General features: G+C 37.1%; 1 protein-coding gene across 2 annotated transcripts in view; it reads right to left on the bottom strand.

Annotated features, from left to right (window-relative positions):
* The window catches only part of Prkg1 (protein kinase, cGMP-dependent, type I), a 1159533-nt gene that overhangs the window by 1013577 nt on the left and 126017 nt on the right, over window positions 1-19939 (bottom strand). The window lies entirely within an intron of this gene.

Below are 19939 nucleotides of genomic sequence, written 5' to 3'. Positions count from 1 at the left end.
TTTCTCCTTTTGGATCATTTTAGCCATTAAAAATCAGCTGCTTAGCTGCCTCACATTCTTTTGAAAATATGGGGGGAAGTAAATATAAAATGAAAAAGTAATTTTAATCAATTATTCACTTTTTGGGAAATAATGACTGCATAGCTACCTATTTGCTTATAGTTCATACCCACCTGGAGTTCTGCCTGAATATTATAGAACCAGATATTTCATTGCTCACTGAAACTAAATCGGCCATATAATTTTCTTATCCTGTCCTGATACATACATTGATCAGGTTTCTGGTATTATGGAAGCCACTAATAAGTTATTTCATTCCCTAGTGAAAACCCCAAAGTAACTTCCAATTTATTCTTACCCTTAGTTATAAATCTAACAAAATTCAAATGTGTCTTTCCACAACGTTTAATCATCAGCCTTTTCTCACACTGAAAAAGACAGCTTAGTTAGTCAGCTTGTGAACAGAGAGTCCCCCTGCCACGGGAAGCCTTATGGCAGGGTTGAGTGGTCAGCCATACCACACTGATAAGAATTAAAATAAAAATAGGCAGTGGAACTTTACCATAAACGACTTTTTCAGGCAAGGTAGAATGCAACCTCTCCCTACATTCACAGCCCAGTTTATTGAAACTTAAAAATGCAAAATAACAAGAGTTCTTTTAAATTTGCTTTCCTTTTAAACCCTATATGCTAAATAACTGGTTTAGAGTACCTGAGTTCTTTTTTTCTGGTACCAGGAATCTAACTCACGACCTTGGGCTTGCCAGGCAGGTGCTTTGCCGCTGAGCTAAATCCCCAGTCCCTTAGAGCACCTGAGTTCTGATTGGCCAATTTAAATCCACGAGCCTATCTGTCAGAGTAGCCACTGAACAACTGAGAACATTTTGTGCTCTGCTTATCCCTAAAAAGTTCTGGTTAGAGGGATCACAGGGAACTCCACTTTCTGGAACTCTACTTTCTGAACAGTGGTTCAAATCCAAATTCCTCATCTTTTATTTCCCTAACTTCTGCCTCTTTTCTTTCAGGAAATTTATTTAGCATGCCTTTCCTTATCCGCATATTAATAGGATTCTATTTGGTAATGTCTTTCAAGTCACTGCATAGGAAGGACCCTCTGAGCTCTCCTTAGAGGATGATAATATTTACATATCACAATCATTCTTTGTCCACACTAAATATCAGAGTCAGTGGTAATATTTCTAAAAGACACCGAACACTAACTGCACAAATTTGGCCCGAGATACGGCCCAGGTGTTTGAATAGGCACTGTTGTCACATAGCTATGCCAGGGAAGTCATTTTTATTATATGTTCATATGTCAAAATATTTGGATTATGTTAAACTAAATTTTTACACAAAGTTTCCCACCCCCTTCCCCACCCTGCCCCCTGCCACAATTTTCAAGTTTCTGCTCACTTTATGGAAAAGCAGTAAGTAAAATAGGGCATATTCAAGAACTCTCAGTTGTAAGTAACATTTTGGAAGATGCAAACAGTGTCGTAAAAAACACCACATTGTTGCAAAGTGGAGCTTACAAAATTAAACCTACTAAATTTTGAAAATAAAGGCACACATAGAGAACCATAGGAAACCTTTCCATTACAACTTCACACGAGATCAAAGGACAGAGACAGCGCTGAATCAGGATATTTATTCTCTCAACACTCTGCGTTTGCATATACGATATAAATTTGCTAATTTTCCTCATACTGCCTGCTCTGTCTCTTCATCCCTCAACTTCTTTTGCCCCACCCACCCCCTCCTTCCCTCTGACTCTGTTTCTAACTCTCCATCTGTTTCTATGCTGTTCTCTCAGAGTCCTTAGTGCTCACAACTCTCAGAACAAGAGCGTAAGCCTTTTTTTCTCCTTTCATTTAACATGCTCTGTTTAGATAATATTACTGAAAATACGACCTGTACATTGATGATGGCAAAAATCTATATTTCACTCCTGCCTTCTTTCCAGAGGTCCAAGCAATAAGGATTCTCACCCATAAAGTACGTGCGGCTCACCCTGGTCAGAACTGAATGCAACTTCCTTCCCTACAAATCTTTACTAAGACTCTCAACTTCAGCTGGAGGCATCGCCACTGTCTTGGTTACTTTTCTCTCGTTGCTGAGACAAAATACCCAACGCCCAAAATGAAGGAAGGAAAGGTTTATTTAGCTTACAGTTTGTGGAGGTTTCAGTCCATACTTGGCTGGCTCCGAGGCAGAAGATAGCAAAGCAACAAGAGCAAACGGGGGAATGGCAGCCGAACAGCAAACAGCCAGAGCAAACCGGAGGAATGGCGGCAAGCAGCTTCTTTCCCTGCCTTGCTTTGTAAACAGGCTACCCCCACCTAAGGGGTGTGTAGCTCTCACATAGTCTCCATGCCCTCTTCTTCCACAGGCTCAGGATGTATACAAAGTAAGCAACCTGGCTTCCTGCTGAGTCAACTTAGCCAAACCTCTAGACTCCCCAAGTTGACACAATGTATCAACCATAAACAGCCACTGACCTGCTTGCTGCAAACAGCAGTCTAAAGATCATCTTCAACCACTTCCCCCCTCACATCCACATCCAGTCACCAAGACTTAGCAATCATTTCCATCTCCTACATATTTCTAAGTATCTAGCTTAAGATACCTTCACCTGTGGGCTGGACTTTGTTTCTTAAATCTCTAACCTTGTCCCCTTAATCCATGCATTATTCTGAGTCCTTTCTGTATATTGTACTGAACTTTTAAAACCAAAACAAAGCAAATTCCACATGTAAAAGCTGCAAAATTCAAATAAGATCTGTTTACATGCTAATATTTTACCAATATACATTTTCTGGTTTTGACACTGTACTATGTTTATATAAGATTTTATAGTTTTGGGGAAACTAGGAAAGATGTACATGAACACGCTATTTCTGCAAATTCTTGTGAGTTTTACAGTTTAAAAATAAAAAGTTAATATAGAAATAGTCCTCTGTGCCGGGGATATAGCTCAGTGGCATGGCACCTACCTGGCAAGTGCAAGGTCCAGAGTTCGATTCCCATTACAAAAAAAAAAAAAAAAAAAAAAAAAAGTCCTCTAAATGCTCTTTTCTCTACTCCACTACTTCTTAAAGCCCTTAAATAACTTCTGTATGTTTTAAATAAGGCTGCCACCCTTACAACAGTTTTACAATAGTGCCTAAAAGTGTTTCACCAAATCTTTGCTTTGGCTGTTTATCTGCCCACTTTTCAGATTTCTGCTAAAGACCTCTTCATTGGGGAGGTTTTCCAGCCTTCCTGTACTGATTCATCTCTTCAATCTATATGAATTAACTCCCTGTTAGCACTTCCCACAGCACATTTTACTTCTCCTTTTATAATATTCTTTGTATCTGAAGTTTCTTGTTCAGTGCCTCTCCTTACACCAGCAGTTGATAAATCCAACATGGGTAGAGAATTCATGTCTGTCAAGAAAATATTTCTTGAGTAAATAAATGAATGAGGCTTTTAAACTGCCGCTAAAATCCAATTCATCATTTTTCAAAGGAGGCTCTACACTCCTAGATATATGGATATATTGATATATTGAGCGATATTCCTTTCTTTCTAGATGATGATACTTTTCATAATATCCTATAAGCCAACATTTCAAGTTGATGGCATACCAAATACTACAGATTTGGGGGGAACTGGTATTCTACTCTAGATGTTAAATTAGACCACAGTGTAGCTTAAGATATATTGCTATGATTTTATTTAAATATCTAATAAATGGAAAATGGATACAGATATATATTTTGGTTCTTGAAAAAGCTTTACAGAGACCCTATGGATTCATATTCTATTAAATATATGATAGAAAAAAACTATGAAATGTGGCCACTTGCTATAATTTTTTTTCCACTATTCTCCTGCCATATGTGCTCAACTTTTTACATTCCTTCTTCAGTTTACGGTAACACAAAGTGCCTGGCACCCTTGTAAAACATTTTCAAGTCTATTGCACAGATGTCACAATGAGTACTACATTATTTCAAGAACCAAAAAGTATCCATGGCATAAGAAATCACCAGTTAGAAATTCAGTTCTTGGTTAGAAAAATGAAGGAGATAACAAGAGTAGAGTTAATTAATGCTACAACCAGGACAGGAAGACAGGCTTCTCACAGACTAATGAAAAATTGCCCATATTTGCACATGGATTTTAGTAATTTCAATAAATGTACCAATTTGTAAATATTTACATCTGCCATATTCAATCCTTGACTTCTTTTCACTGAAATCTTTAAAAGTACAAATAAATGTTAAACCTCTAAATTTGGAAACAACAAGTGTGCAATTCACATTTCTGATAAAGACAGATATAGGAATCAATTGATTAACATTAAAATTACTAATTCAGTTTTGAGATATTTATGACTTTTAAGACTTATATCTTAGGTTTTTTTTATGAGTTTGCTTTATATTAGATCCTAAATAAATAACAACCAGTGTTAATTTCCCATCATCTTGTTTTGAAATTCTGTATCATTTATACTGTTTTGTTGATTTTTATTCTCTTTAATATTTTATATATATATATATACCTATCTTCTAAATAAGGGAGTAGGGAAGTAAATGTAATAAAAAGCTTCATGTTGTAATCCAGGAACAAATTCATAAGAAGAAAAGAGATATGATGTTATTAATCTGGGGGCTTCAAATTAGTGTTTTAACAACATACTGTCTCACACAGGCACCCCTGCTATTTATCTTTTTATTAGTAATTTTTTCACAACAGACATATGACACATATCTACCCATTTATATGGTAGATTTTTTTAGCATGCCAATTAGTGTTCATCATACCTCACTTGACTGAGATTTAATATACTCCCTTTGATATTAAAATCATGTGTAAAAGCTTGTAGCGGATAAGAGAATCAAGAATTAGGCCATTTCCTTTTCATATTATTTACAGTAAGGCTTTGGAAGGCAGAGCTCTCCACACTCATCCAGAAAGCCAGGCAGCAAATGTTTGCATGGCAGCAGCCCTGCAGAGTTGACGCAAGAAGACCCAGGTTCAGGCCTATTTTCTGCTCCTTCCTACTGTTGAGCCATGATTCCACAGCCTCTCTGAGCTCTGGTTGTCTCAGCTGCAAAATGAGGATGGAATGACGTCTACCTTATGGGTTGTGGTGAAGATCTAACTATAGTACATGAGATAATTTAGGTGCCTGGAAATGATAAACACAAATTCACAGGTAGTTATTATCACAGTGCAGGAACACTGGACAAAAGGCAGGGAGAGAAAAGGTGCCCCACTTTGCAAGAGTGGCACAGTGGTGGAGTTAGTGAGACCCTAGCAAAGGCTCAGCTACTTTACGTAGTTGGCGTGTGTGGCTGGATGGCCGGTAGGATTGGTGGCAGTAGAATGCTGGTTTTATGACCAACATGCACGTCTCTTTTCAGGTCACTGGGAACATTTGCATTTAGTGTCTATCACTGTGGGTTTCACTTCAGAAAAACTAAAACTGACTTGTTGTTAGGACATGGGCCTGCTTGGGCAGCTCACTTGGGGTATGATCTGGAAGGATGTATCTCCCTTCCCAGCTCTTCCCTTAGCTCTCTGCTTCCTGGTCACCAGGAAGTGAGAAGCTCTACCTACCCAACCCTTCCACTGCTTCTGCCTTGGAGCCAGTTGGCCATGGACTGAAAATGTGAGCCAAACAAAGTCTCCTCCTTTAAATTATAGGTGTTGGGTTTGTATTTCAATGATGAAAATGTGACTAAGACAGACAGTGACCACTGAGGGCACTTTCAATCGCACTCATCTAGTTCTTATATTTTAAGGCAAGGTTCATCTGGACCAGTTAAAATGCAGGCACCATGACTTGAACTGAGACATTGAAGTTTAGTGGATCTGGATTAGTACCCCACTCTCTGAATTTTTCACAAGTACCTGAATATTTTGTGCATGTATGAGTGTGTTTCTGTGTGTGTGTGTGTGTGTGTGTGTATCTGATATTACATGTAGAAAAACACTATTCTTGATTGTGTGAGTTCTGGGTTTTTATTAAATTAGACCAGCAGAGAATTCTGTCTCTCCTTGAAGTACCCTACCTTCCCCCAATGAAATGTCTTCAAAAACCTACAATTAAAAAATAAACCTTGAACTTCTATACAGGATTGACATGATATAACCCTGTAATGTCTGCATTAATAACACATAATATCTTTTCCCAATATTAGTAATTAGACATCTTTTCTTATAAATTGCCTTACTATTTTATCTGAAAATACTGGTAGATGAAAGATAATTATAAATGATCACAAATTATCTTCCTGTTCACTCTGACAAGCACAAACTTTCTGAATTAGGGCAAGTAGCCTTAGGCAGACAACAGCCAACTAGCTGTCCAGCCCAATCAACCCAAGCTCAATGAACCAAAAGTGGAAGTAAGTAGAAATGATAGAGGTTCTGTCCTTGGTTTTAGAAAGCAGTATTTCTAATATGCCTGTGTGCAAAAGGGTTTTGGTTCAATTTTGTTTTTACTGCAAACCCACACATGTAGTTTACATGATTTGGTTTTGTTTGTTTTTGTTGTCTTGCTTTGTGTTTGCTTATTTCTTGGGCTATGAAGGACGTGAGCTTCTTCCAGGTAAAAAATCTATTCATTGCATATTTGATCATGCAATCATTTCTTGAGGATATTTATTAACAGATGATATTTAAATCATTATTCTGACAATTCTTAGAGCTTTCCCTGCCCCCTCCTCCAACACACTCAAAAAACAACTTCAAATTCTATCAGAATTTTTAAGATGCCTGCATAAAGTGAGAGACTCTTCAAACACTTCACTGACCCTCTCTGACTGCGCATACTAGGACTTACTGAAAGCTGCCTGAGTGGAAAAAGACTAAGGAGTCATACACTGGTGATAGGACACCGGCAATTTGATATCACAGTGCACATAGTACAACAAATAAATTATTTCATCCTTACTCCTTCATCTTCTTCCATTTTAATAGGATTTTTTAAAAAGTTACATCAACCACAATTCATACATCGATTCTAAAAAAAAGAATATTGTCACTCACAATATTATCATGATGAATTTGTTTTGTGGAGTTACATGTGGTAAGATTATAGAGCAATGAGGGAATTAAAAGGGGGGAATACACCTTCAAGAAATAGCTCTGTAAAACGTGTCAAAACAAGAAATTCCGTTGACCACATTTGGGCCACATGTCAGCCATTCAATTTCCTGGTTAGATAATAAAATACAAAAGCCTACATTGTGACAACCTTGTGTTATGGTTGATACATTGTGTCAACTTGGGGAGTCTAGAGGTTTGGCTAAGTGACTCAGCAGGAAGCCAGGGTGCTTACTTTGTATACATCCTGAGCCTGTGGAAGAGGTGGGCATGGAGACTATGTGAGAGCTACACACCCCTTAGGTGGGGGTAGCCTGTTTACAAAGTAAGGCAGAGAAAGAAGCTGCTTGCCACCATTCCTCCGGTTTGCTCTAGCTGTTTGCTGTTCGGCTGCCATTCCCCCGTTTGCTCTTGTTGCTTTGCTATCTTCTGCCTCGGAGCCAGCCAAGTATGGACTGAAACCTCCACAAACTGTAAGCTAAATAAACCTTTCCTTCCTTCATTTTGGGCGTTGGGTATTTTGTCTCAGCAACGAGAGAAAAGTAACCAAGACACCTTGTTAAGCTTAGGTTTTAACTGTAAACAAAACATGAAGAATGCACAAGAGTTTGAATAAAACACAAATATTTATTATGTTACTTTAAACATTAAATAGAGCCTTTGTTCCTTTTGCATGATGATTAATATTTCTGGTAGATTTTGCTAACTTTTTAAAACATTCACATCACATTTCTTTGTCCAATCTCTTTCTACTATTACTTTAGGGCACTTTGAATTTCTTAATCTTCCAGTATCAAATCAGAAGTTTGCAGAATCTTCTCACATTTCTGAATCAATCTTTCAAACAAATACACAAATGAAACATTATTTTTATAGAGTTGGCTCTACTTTAATGTTTGGAGAATTCAGATATTTCCCCCCCAATAAACAGAGTTACCAATCCTTCTTAGGACAACAAAGAAATGATTATTTTCTCCCCATAAGAACAAAGAGACAAGACATTTTATATAGATTTGAAGTGAAATAACTATAAGCAAGCTATCAAGAAATGCATTTGATTCTCTCAATAATGGGATTTTCAAAGAAAATCCCTTAGAGAAATTTAAAGAAAATCTGTCCTCTCTGTAAGAACATGAGCACCCTTCCAACTCCAATATCGGTGTAACTAAGGAGTGACTTCTCATCCCACACTGGATGCCCTGAGGGTAAGAGGGCAGTGTCTCCTACAGTGTTTCCAATGACTTAAACGGTGGATCCATGGATGCCACATGACTTACAATTATATTTACCCTGAAGTAGCATTTTAAAAGAGTGAACTAATGAAGACAGAATAAGCAGAGTTTTAGACAGTGCTGTAACACTGCATAATTTCACATTTGAAAAAAAAAAAAACTATACTTTTTGAAAATCTAGCACATTTAGTATTACTGGGTCTGTTTCTGGAGTCAGAGATCAGAGGGAATAAAGACCAGCTGCTTCCTGTAGAAGGTACAGGTAAAATGACAGGTGCTATTTATTCCAGCTCCCTGCCCTGTCCACTTGACTCATCTACGGATCCTACCTGACCTCAGTAGGCACCTGGGTTAACCTTTACCACACTTGTGCAGAATACGGCCAATGCACACTCAAAGGATGAAATAAGTATGGAACACCATACTTCACTTCTGCTATACTAAGCTTTTTAAAATTGTAATTACTTAAATTGGTACACATTGTGGAGACACAGTATGAAAATTGTGCCTGTATATAATTTGTAATGATCCAGTTTGGGTAATTAGCATTTCTATCTCAAATATTTAGTATTTCTATATGTTGAGAAACTTCACTATCTTTTTTCTAGTTATTTTGAAATATGACTTATGATTGACTATGGTTATCCACTCTGCTATGGAACACAAGAACTAATCCCTCCAAATAAATGTATGTTGATACCTACTATCTAACCTTACTATTACCCCAGCCCCTGCGCTTCCCAGACTCTAATGAAGATTATCTATTCTCCACTTGGATGAGATCAATTGGTTTAGTTTCCACAAATGAGTGAGAATGTACGGTATTTGTCTTTCTGTATCTTCTTATTTTCTTTAACATAATATCCTCCACTTCCATCTATTTTGCTACAGATGACAGGATTTCATTTTTTTCTAGTATTAAGTTTTTAAGACAATATTATAGGGCCCCAACCAAATCAAAAATTCTGGCACTAAGACCTGAACAACAGTATAGTTAAAGTTCCCAAAGTGCTTCCAGTGTGATCCATGGTGAAAATTACCTGGTCTAGGCTCATATTTTGCTTATATTTTCCATAAAAGATTTTTTAACTATGCATAGTTAAAAAATAGTACCCTCATGCATAGTTCAAACTTGAAAGCCAAAATATTTCATCACAATCTTAAAAAGTTGAAAAAATGTAATTTCTGGCAAGTAGTAATTATTGATATTTTAAAATAAAACTATTATTCATTCTCTCATCTCCCACTTTTTGTCCATTTTTTGAAGTGCGTGAATAAATTCTTTAACTTCAGAGATTTTTCCATTGTTTATTTGTGTCTTTTATGTACTTCCCCCTAGAAAGATGTGTTGCTGCTCTTGTTTTTGCTTCTGCTCCTACTGTTTGTGTTGGTTTGAACTGATTTAGTTTGAATTTGTGGTGTTGGGATTCAAACCTAGAGTTTTACTCATGCTAGTCTAAATGTTCTAATGTTAAGCAACACACCAGGAAAAGTAAGATAATTTTATGATTGCAAGGTTTTTCCTGAGCAATCATCCTCTCAGATACATTTTCTGGTAGGTAAGCTTTTGAGAAAAGAATGCATTTAGAATTTGAGAATCTAAGAGTTGGCTTCATTATACATATCCATGCTTTTATATTTTTTACTTAATCTGTGACTCTCTCTCCCAAAACAGAGCTGAAAAGGGGCTTATATGCAAGTAGTTTCTTTAAGAACCTTTCCCTAAGAAAGGAGGAAAAAGCAGAGAAAACAGGGAAAGAGAAAGAGAGGTGGCCCAAGCAGTCACTGAGTTAAGGACAAAACCCCAGGAAAGAGTGTTCTAGACTTGTCTAGAAAACACTTAAGATGAAAGTATATACTGGCACCCATCTTTCACTGATCTTGGGTTCCCTGTGCAAGTTTAATTTCCATCCTCTTCCAAGTTCATAGATGGAAAAGAATCTGTGATGGTTAGGGTAGACTTTCAACTTGATTGGTTTTCGGATCTGCCCTAGAGATCAGTGGTGCACACTTCTAGGTGTATCTGGGTGGGTTTTGGAGGTGTGGTCTTGGGGTTCCTGTTTGAGACCTTGCCCCTCACACTCTGGCACTCCTCTCCTGCTTCCCAGCTGCCATGAACTAAACATCTTCCCTGCACCATGCCCTTCCCACATGATGCCTCTGCCTTGGATAGAGCCGATCATGGACTGAGCAAATTAAACCTCTTCTCTTCTAAGTTGTAGATATTGCGTGTTGTGTCTCAGTGACAAGAAGGTGATGAATACAAAACCCCAGCAGTAGTATGAGGTAGTGAAGAAGTGAGGGGAAGTAAAGTTGACAATGGTGCCATCAAGTTACACCTAGATGTCACTGGTTATTGTGACAAGGGCTAAACAAATAGGTGGGTTGACAGCACAGGAAGGTGGGCACAGAGATTTCTCATATTTGCTTGGAAAATCTCAGAGTTTCCCCACTGTGTCCACTGAAGATCTCCAATGCAGGAAAAACTTCTTCAAGGAGGGGATGTTGGGTGTAAGTGCTAGAAAGTCAAACATTGACAGCCAAGTCTTTCAGATGAAGATAACTTCAAAGGGTGCAACCAGAAGTCTAGGACATAACAGAGGATGAGGCATTTGGGGAATTATAAATAGTTTGGCAGTCACTGAGTACACAAAGAGTTAATGATGATGAACAGTTAAGGAGCTAAACCATGTTGGACTTTCTGTGCCATGCTAAGGAACATTCTCTTCATTATGAAGTCTACAGGGAGATGTGGAGGATCTTAGGCAGGGGTCTCCTAGTCAGAGGAAAATATTAAGCATCTGTGGGGATGGGGAATGCACCGTGGAAATATTGGGGAAGGAAAATCATGCAAGGCTGTGGCAGCTAAAGGTATGGAGGTTGAGGGTGATTCAGACACTTCTGACTTCAACAGCCGGGCTGGTGACTAAGTAGCATGAATACAAGCCCTGATTTACTTAAGTTTTAAACAAACCAGGTCTACAGCTTTCCAGTTATATTCAGTGAGTCAGACTATCAGAAAGGAAATGTTAAGAAGGCCCACACTGCATGTCCATTTTGGAAGTCACCCTTCCTCTAAGTCTTTCCTACTTGCATCTGTGAGATGGGTTCTCTCTCTCCTCCATGCCAAGTCTGGGAAACTCCAATGTCTGCAGAAAGCATACATTTTGATGGTGCTGGGAGCCCTTTACATGATGTGACTGAAATCCCAAGTTAGAAAACAAGATATCCCTTCCTTCAGGGGTAGGGAGGTCATCAAAAAAAGTGTAGATACAAACCAGGTAAAAGAATGGAGATTGGTGCTAGATGTGGTAGTGCATGCAGGTAGTCCCTACACTCTGATGCAGGAGGTTTGCAACTTTAACCACAGCCCTGGCAACTTCATGACTTTGTAAGACCCTGTCTCAAAATATAAGTAAATAAATACATACATACACACATACATGAATAAGGGAGATTTAACTCAGTACTATCAAAGAAAAGATAGGAATGGAGTTTGGGGCAACTTGGCTACTGAAAGGCATTTGGTTCAAATTTTTCAAAATAAAGAGTATGTATTGCTCAAGCCTGTCTTGTAAATCTTCCACATACATCATCATTTGTCGGTGTGAATTCTTGGAAACTCCACATGGCTCTCTTCCTTAGAATATACCTACCATGCTCATTTGACTCTAGCTTATAATGTAATGGGAAGTGAAAGAGGTTTGTCCCTAATTAGACTTCTGAAGACAGGTACAGTAGTTGGACATACCCCTGTTATATTTTCTGGTGTGTTTTCCTCCTTTGTAAAATTTGAAGGTGATAGTAAAGAACATGAGACAATGTATACAAAAGCACATCAGAAACTGCAGAGTGCTTACAAACGTGCAATGCCAGCATCCTCAGTAACAGCATGAAATGAAAGGAAAATTCACCAGGATTTTACTCCCAGTAGCCAAGAGGCAAGACTGAGGGTTACATGAAAACTAAGAAATTGGGAGGACTTCTTACAGGCCATCATGACTTGATACTGAAAAGGATCATCATTTAATATATATTAAATATATTAATTAAATTTTAATTTATTAAGCCATCATCAGCTACTAAAATGATCATTATTTAATATATATTAAATATATTAATTTAGTATTAATTTAATAGGTCATTACCAGTTATTAAAAAGCTCACCATTTAATATATATTATATTAATTAGAAATTAATTAATACTAATTGAAAATGTATTAAATGATGATCAGCTTTAGCACCTGGTAAATATATATATAAATCATTTTGGCAAAGGCATTTATCAAATTCAAATCTTTGCTACTAAATCAATGCCCATTAACACTAAGCTTGAACAAGAATATTGAATTTTACTGCTTTTTTTCAGATATTCTGTCTTATTCATTCTTAATAAATAAGCAATAAAATCTATCTTCTAATTACCAAGTATTTAATTCCAATTACTGTGAATATATAATACCTTTCCATGGTAATTAAAAGATTTATAAAAGACTATTTATCAGACCCTAGGATACTAAATGCATTTGAGTTGCAATACCATATTCCTTAATATAGATACTAGGCATTTCAGCTTGGAATATGTTCAGCCTAGGGGTCATATTGTTCCACAATTTTTCCACATTGTTTGTTTGTTTGTTTGTTTTTGCTTTGCAAACTGGAAGTTCAACAAGTACACAGCATTAGGTTTCTAAAACAGTTACATATGCAAAGTGGATGGAATTACAGGACAAAGAGTGCAAATGGAAAGTCATATGATGTTATTGTTCCTCACAAAATAATCTATACTTAAAATACTGGACTAGCTTGATTAGAATATTTGGTTTCCAAGCAAACAGAGTGACCTTAAAGTTCAAATTCATATGTGAACATTATTGAGTAAAAGAACAATTTTGGATTCCAATAAAATTAAATTAGACAAGGAATTGATATTCATACTCATAACTCTGACCAGAAGGATTTTTAAGTGTCACAAAAATCTGTCATTTCCTAAGACAAAGGAAAAATCTTAAATCCCAGTATTTTAAATGATATATAGAGAATGTGTTGGGTGACTTGTAGAGTTGTCATGAAAATTAAATGAGTTAAAATATTTAAAGAACTTGCAATATTGTAGGTCAGATGTAAACTCAAAAGCGAGTTTCTTTGTAATAGGAGTATGGATGAGCATGAGGAAAGAGCTGTTCTTCAAGAGAGTAGAGAAAAGGATGATATGAAAACCAGATTCTCACACATACTCACACATATGTGTGCATGCACGCACATAGAGTATGTCAAGGAGAAGAAACATAAAATAATATTAAGATCACAATGACATCAAATTTGTGCCCACAGAAAAGAAATTCAAGAAGCTATTTCATCAATAAAAGTCTAAGAGAATACAATAATCAGAGAACAGGAAGTTTTTCTTGGAAATTAAAATGGTGGTCAAGCTTCTGATTCAAATGAGTAGACTGACTTGGGCTTCCTCTTGGAACAGGGGATAGAAGACCATGAATGGAAATATTTTTTTCATTATAAGCCCTTCTATTATTGCTAATTTTAAAACCATGGATAAAATAATACAATTTATTTTTAAAGACTGAAACTAATTGAATATTGTAGAATTTTATGATTGTACACAATTATCTCCCTTCATTGTAGAATTGGTTTTGGGGAGCACTAGGTCTGGCTGAACAAGTTGTTGAACTAAGGCAGCAGAGGTTTTTGGATGCAGATTGGATGTTGTTGGAAAGCAAGGGCAATGCTGTGATGGAAGAGTTCAACAGACTTTATCTAAAGAGAGGGCTGAAGAACAAGCATGAAGTCAGAATTGGTAAAGAAGCAGCTGCCACGCACTTAGCAAGAGAGAAAGAGAGCTCTAGTAATTTATGGCTTACACAGTGGCTGTCTGATATGGAGAATCTATGAGATTGTTCATGCCCAACAAAACAATGTGGCTTAGGTGCAGCTATACAATCTGTAGTATCTTTAAGGTTCAGCTATGAGTAAGATATCCAGTTCCTGGATGCCACCAGATCTCTTTTGCTTTCTTAAAAGGCAAAAAAAGACAGATATGTGTAATGGAGAGTATATGTAATGTGTTATTTTGATTTATATGAATTCATTCTTATGTGTGGAATTTTTCCCTTAGGAAATTATGCTGTCTTTAGATATCAAAGACAATCCCCTACATTCTTAAAATTCATCTGGAACCAGAAGAGACCCAGAATAGCAAAAGCAATCCTGGGCAACAAAGACATGGCAGGTGGCATCACAATCTTTAACTTGAAATTATACTACAAAGCTACTGTGATAAAGTCAATACGGTACTGGCTAAAAAACAGACCTGAGAATCAATGGAACAGACTGGAAGATGCAGCCACAATCACAAACACACTCAGCCACCTTATCTTTGAAAAAGAGGCCAAACAAGTTCACTGAAAGAAAGATAGCTTCTTTAATAATTGGTACTGGAAAAACTGGCTCACCACTTGCCAAAGACTGAAACTGGACCCATGTCTATCACCATGCACCAAACTCAAGTCAAAATGGATCACAGATCTAAATATTAAAACAGAAACACTAAATCTACTGGAAGAGAAAGCGGGTAAAAATCTTGAAGACATAGGAGTAGGCAGAGAGTTCATGAACAAAAACCAAACTGCACAGGAAATACTTCAAAGAATCAACAACTGGGATCTCGTCTTCCTGAAACGTTTTTGCACATCTGAAGAAAACATCAGCAGAGTAAAAGGAAAACCCACAATTGGGAAAAACTTCTAGCCGACTGTCCCTCGGACAAAGGACTCATATCTACAACATATAAAGAATTAAAAAACATCAGCCCCCCCAAAATTCAAAGACCCAATACAAAAATGGGCATCTGAGATGACTATACACTTCTCACATGAAGAAATGCAAATGACAAAGGTAGTGGATTGACAACTGGTGGTCAACTTATAACCCCCAGCTGAACGGAGTAGCTGTGGTGCTGGGTGTGGGGGGCCCACCTGGGGACCATTGCCAACAGCATAAGAGGCAGACCTGGAGAAGAAGAAGAAAGGTTTTTGTGAACTAAAGAGGCCTGCTAGTACAGATCCTTTATCCTGCTGGCACAGACTTCCTAGATTCCACCACTGACCTTTAGGCCTTCACAGCACAGATCCGTGAAACAGACCTGCATGAGATATTGTTATGGGCTCTGGGCCTTCAGCTATACTCATGGGAGGCATTGTTATGAGCTCTAGGTCTTAAACTGGACTCATGCAGGACATTCCTGTGGGATCCAGGCCCTCAGCTGGATTCCTTGGTCTTAGTATGTGGACAGATTTCCTGCACTCTTTTGTATATCATTCTTTGGGTGACTATTATAAATAATCTTAAAAATATGTGTCCTATATTATATTGTTCCCCTTGCAAAATATCCCTAAATCAACACAGCAAATAAATACATGAGAAAATGTTCAACATCATTAGTTATTTGTGAAATGTAAAGTAACACTGAGATTCCATCTCACCCCAGAAAGAATGGCTATCATTAAGAAATCAACCAATAACAAATGCTGGCGAGGCTGTGGAGAAATAGGAACATTTCTCCACTGCTGGTGGGAGTGTAGACTGGTGAAACCATTGTGGAAATCAGTTTGGAGATTCTTCAGTAAACTAGGACTAGAGGTCCCATTCAACGCAGCTGTTCCCCTTTTGGGTATTTTCCCAGAAGAACTGAAAACATCATATCACAGTGATAAATGTGCACCCATATTTATAACAGCACAATTTGTAATAGCTAAATCATGGAAGCAACCCAAATGCCTATCCACTGAGGAATGGATAAAAATGTTGTGGAATTTATACATAATTGAGTATTACTCAGCTATAAAAAAGATAATCTCGAGGCCTTTATAGGTAAATGGACACAAATGGAGACCATATTTATAAGTGAAATAAATCAGACATGCATGTGTAAACACCGTATTGTCTCACTAGTGTAAGAACCTGAAAGAGTGAATAAAACCCGACATTGTGAAAGGAAAGGAAATTGCTCAAAAGGAAAGAACAACTGGGATGTGTGAAAAGAGAAAAGAAAAATGGGGAAAAATAAGTATATATATATATATACACACACACACACAGAATAGCTAACATAGTTGTCCTAGTGACTTTTATTGCTCAATTGAAAGGAAAAGTAAATGTTTAATCATTTGATCAATCTTACATGTCTATATCTGTTTATCTGAGTATCCAATTTGAAGATATCAATATGTAGTACAACAACCATTGTTAATTTCCTATCACCTTGTCTGAAATTCTGTGTTGTTTCTATTGTTTTTGTGTTATTTTCTAAATGTATGTGTGTTTGTTAATATGTTTTTATTCTTTTATCTTTAAAATGAAAAACTGAAAAAAACGACAACAAAAAACAAAGACAATACGCTAATCATTTACAAATACCTACAAGAGTCAACTCAGGCTAATCAGATTTTCAGTCTTCCCAAAGATGTTTTTAAAAAACCTGTCCTATGATCATCCAGCTGTGATCTGCAAGAGCTGGGATTGGAAGTGGTATTGCAAAAAAAGCCTATGGGTGCTGTGTTAAAACTGCCCATATGTGGCATGTAGTAGGACAGAGGCCATGTCAGTGTTTAGGAGAAGGTCAAATTGGAATGCATTTCTACAATGTGCCTTTCACAAGGGACTTGCCATTTGCTGCATGTGTGGAGAGGTAGAACTCTGAGCATTTAGACTTATAGCCTTACATCAAAGGGACTCTTGAGAAAGAGAAAGCCTGAACTGCCAAGTGCCATCCTCATTTGATGGGGAGCAGATAGGCTGTTCTTGGGCTAGGACAACAGCTGTTTTAATGGTATCTGCCAAAATGTTTAGTGGGGAGATGATGCAAGAGGCACAGCAGAAGGTATGACAGATGTACGTACAATACGAGAAGCACAGGGCTGGCAGTGATGAGGGCCTGCTCCTGAGGCTACTGCCAATGATCACCATTGTGGAGAACATTGAGTACAATAAATATAGCAGTGTTCCTTAATGCTGTGCCATTAAGACCGTATTTATCTCATCCATTAAGTGTACCAGTCAGGAAATTAATGGTGTATATCATTTGTAAGATCATTCATGAATCTAGTGAATATTTAATAGGCACCCAAGATGGATGATGTGCTAATAGCTGATGATGAAATTTGCAAGTAAACATCTCTATCCTCAAGGAGTTTTGATATCAGTCTTAGTGTCACTTTACCTGTGTTCTTACTTAATGGTTGTCACTTACTAGTTGGGTGGCCTTGAGAAGATCTTTTAAAGTTTTAAATCTTCTATTTTGTTAGTTAAAAACGGAAGGAGAATGCCTTGTGTAGAAGTCTGGTATGAGGATTAAGTGAAACAAGGCATTAAAAAGTTCTGAGTTTTGATCAAGTACACGGTAAATGTTACCTATTATTATTTGTAACAAACTTCTTCACTGCTGTAGTTACTTAACTAAAGGTAATTTGAATATGGCCCAAAGAACGTACAAGGTGGAGAAATATGAAATCATAACCAAAAGACATGATTAAATGGAAAAGCAAAGAAGTACATAATTTCCTTCACCAAAGATCTTGTTAGACCATTAAACAAAAATTCTCCTTTGTATAAGGAGGGAGGGAAGTATAATTGTTTGCCAGGGATGTTCACTTTTAATCTCTGGAGTTTGTGGACATGGTAATTTATATGCCAGAAAGGACTTGGAGATGAAGTTAAGGATGGACTTTGGATTGAGAAGATCACTGTGAATTATCCAGAGGCAATGCAGGTTGTGTGGGTTCAACACAACCTATCACAAAGGTCTCCGTCATCCAGGGAGAAAACAGTGCCAACACTGGAATGATACAGTGTAAGGAGAAATGGATCAGCATCGTTTATTTTGAAGCAGAATGGCAGGGGCAATAATGGAAGGCTGTCTCTAGAAGATAGAAAAGACAAGGATTCTTCCTCTAGAACTTCCAATTACGAGGGTAACTGCTGACCCATTGATTATAGCCGAGTGAGGCCCCCATCAGACTGCCACCTATAAAACTATGCAATACAAATGTGCTTCCTTAAGCCACTGAATTTGTGGTAATTTATTCCAGCTACAAAAGGAAATTAATACAATGGCTCTTGGTTTTATCAAATCATCTTTGCAAAAGACTAAGGGACATTTGCTACATATGTAGCACACATGTTAACAAGAAAGGTGACAGCAGTTTACTGAGGATTCTGTGGAGCCTATTACATATCTAAGCCAGGTATACCAAATTCATTACCCAATGTAAAGTATGGGATGTCACTCCTGGGTGGGCCTTGCACACCACCTAATATAAACACCTCCACACATGCTCAAGAGATCACTTAAATTTAACAGCTCTGGCTGTTCACAAACAAGGACCAGAAAATGCAGTGTGAAAGTAACTGGAATATGTCCTAAAGGACAGAGAGAAAAACTGTATATTAGGCCTACAGAAAATAATGATACATGTAAAAGTTGACTTCAGGATTTTAAACATCCCACTGTATACGTATCCCCTCTTCACGGTGGGCTTTATGGTTTTGTGTGATTTTAGCAATGTCACAAAATTCTGAAACCCACTCCCTCCTGATTCAGTAACTTTACACTTCCTATAATTACATAACTCACCACTTTGCATTTTAAAGTATATCAATATGATCTTACTTTAAAACAGAAAGATTTGCTCTGTGGTGAGGTTAAAATGGTCATATTCTAAGGTAGTACATTTTAGAATTCTCTAGAGAGATACTCTTAGAAAAATGTCCCAAATCAAAAACAAAATGAACAGGGTCAAAAAAAAAAAAAAAAAAAAAGAAAAAAGAAAATGAACAGGGTCGATTAATTATAGTAGAAGGTAGTTTTATATTTTTTGTTTTGCCAAAAAATTGTCTATTGAAATATAATCTTCTGAAGACTAAAGCATGATTCACCATTCTTGATAAGCGCATTTAACTATACATATGTCTGAAAATTTGTATATTCACTACTTCAAAATTTTATTCAAAATTTAACTGAGGATTCTAGATAACCAGGGAGATTTCTCTAAATAATGAAATAAATAAGGTTTGTGAAATGTGTTAATATTTCCAGGCCTAAGTGCAAAGGAGGAAAAATTATAAAGATAAATAACTCAAAGTTTATGAATATTTCTTTTCACTTTTGGTCACTCACTGAAAATTAATTTAACCATACTTAAGATATATGGTGGGAAAACTGACCCATGCTGATGTCATAAAGTAGGGAAAGCATAAATTATATATAAAGAATAAGGTAGATGTTTTTCAATTTAAAAATGGGAAAGCAGCTGGGCATGGTTGTGCGCACCTATAATCCCAGCACTCAGGAGGCTGAGGCAGGAGGATTGTTGCAAGTTTTAGGCCTGTCTGAACTGCATAGTGAGACCCTGTCTCAAAAAGACAAAAAAAAAAAAAAAAGGAAAGCTACATTTTCAGACTACCAAGGCTGCATGATTTTGTTCTTAGGAGCCAAGCAAGAAATGAAAACTTTTTCTAAGGGCAGCTATTAATTGACCAACGCAAGCTACGGTTTAGGCTATCACAGGTTTTCTTTTTATTTTATCTA

The sequence above is a fragment of the Chinchilla lanigera genome, unplaced genomic scaffold (genome assembly GCF_000276665.1).
Source record: "Chinchilla lanigera isolate Chin_1 unplaced genomic scaffold, ChiLan1.0 scaffold00024, whole genome shotgun sequence".
In the NCBI taxonomy this organism is placed as follows: Eukaryota; Metazoa; Chordata; class Mammalia; order Rodentia; family Chinchillidae; genus Chinchilla; species Chinchilla lanigera.
Note: the sequence above shows the minus strand (reverse complement) of the source record. Positions and strands in the feature narration are given on the sequence as shown.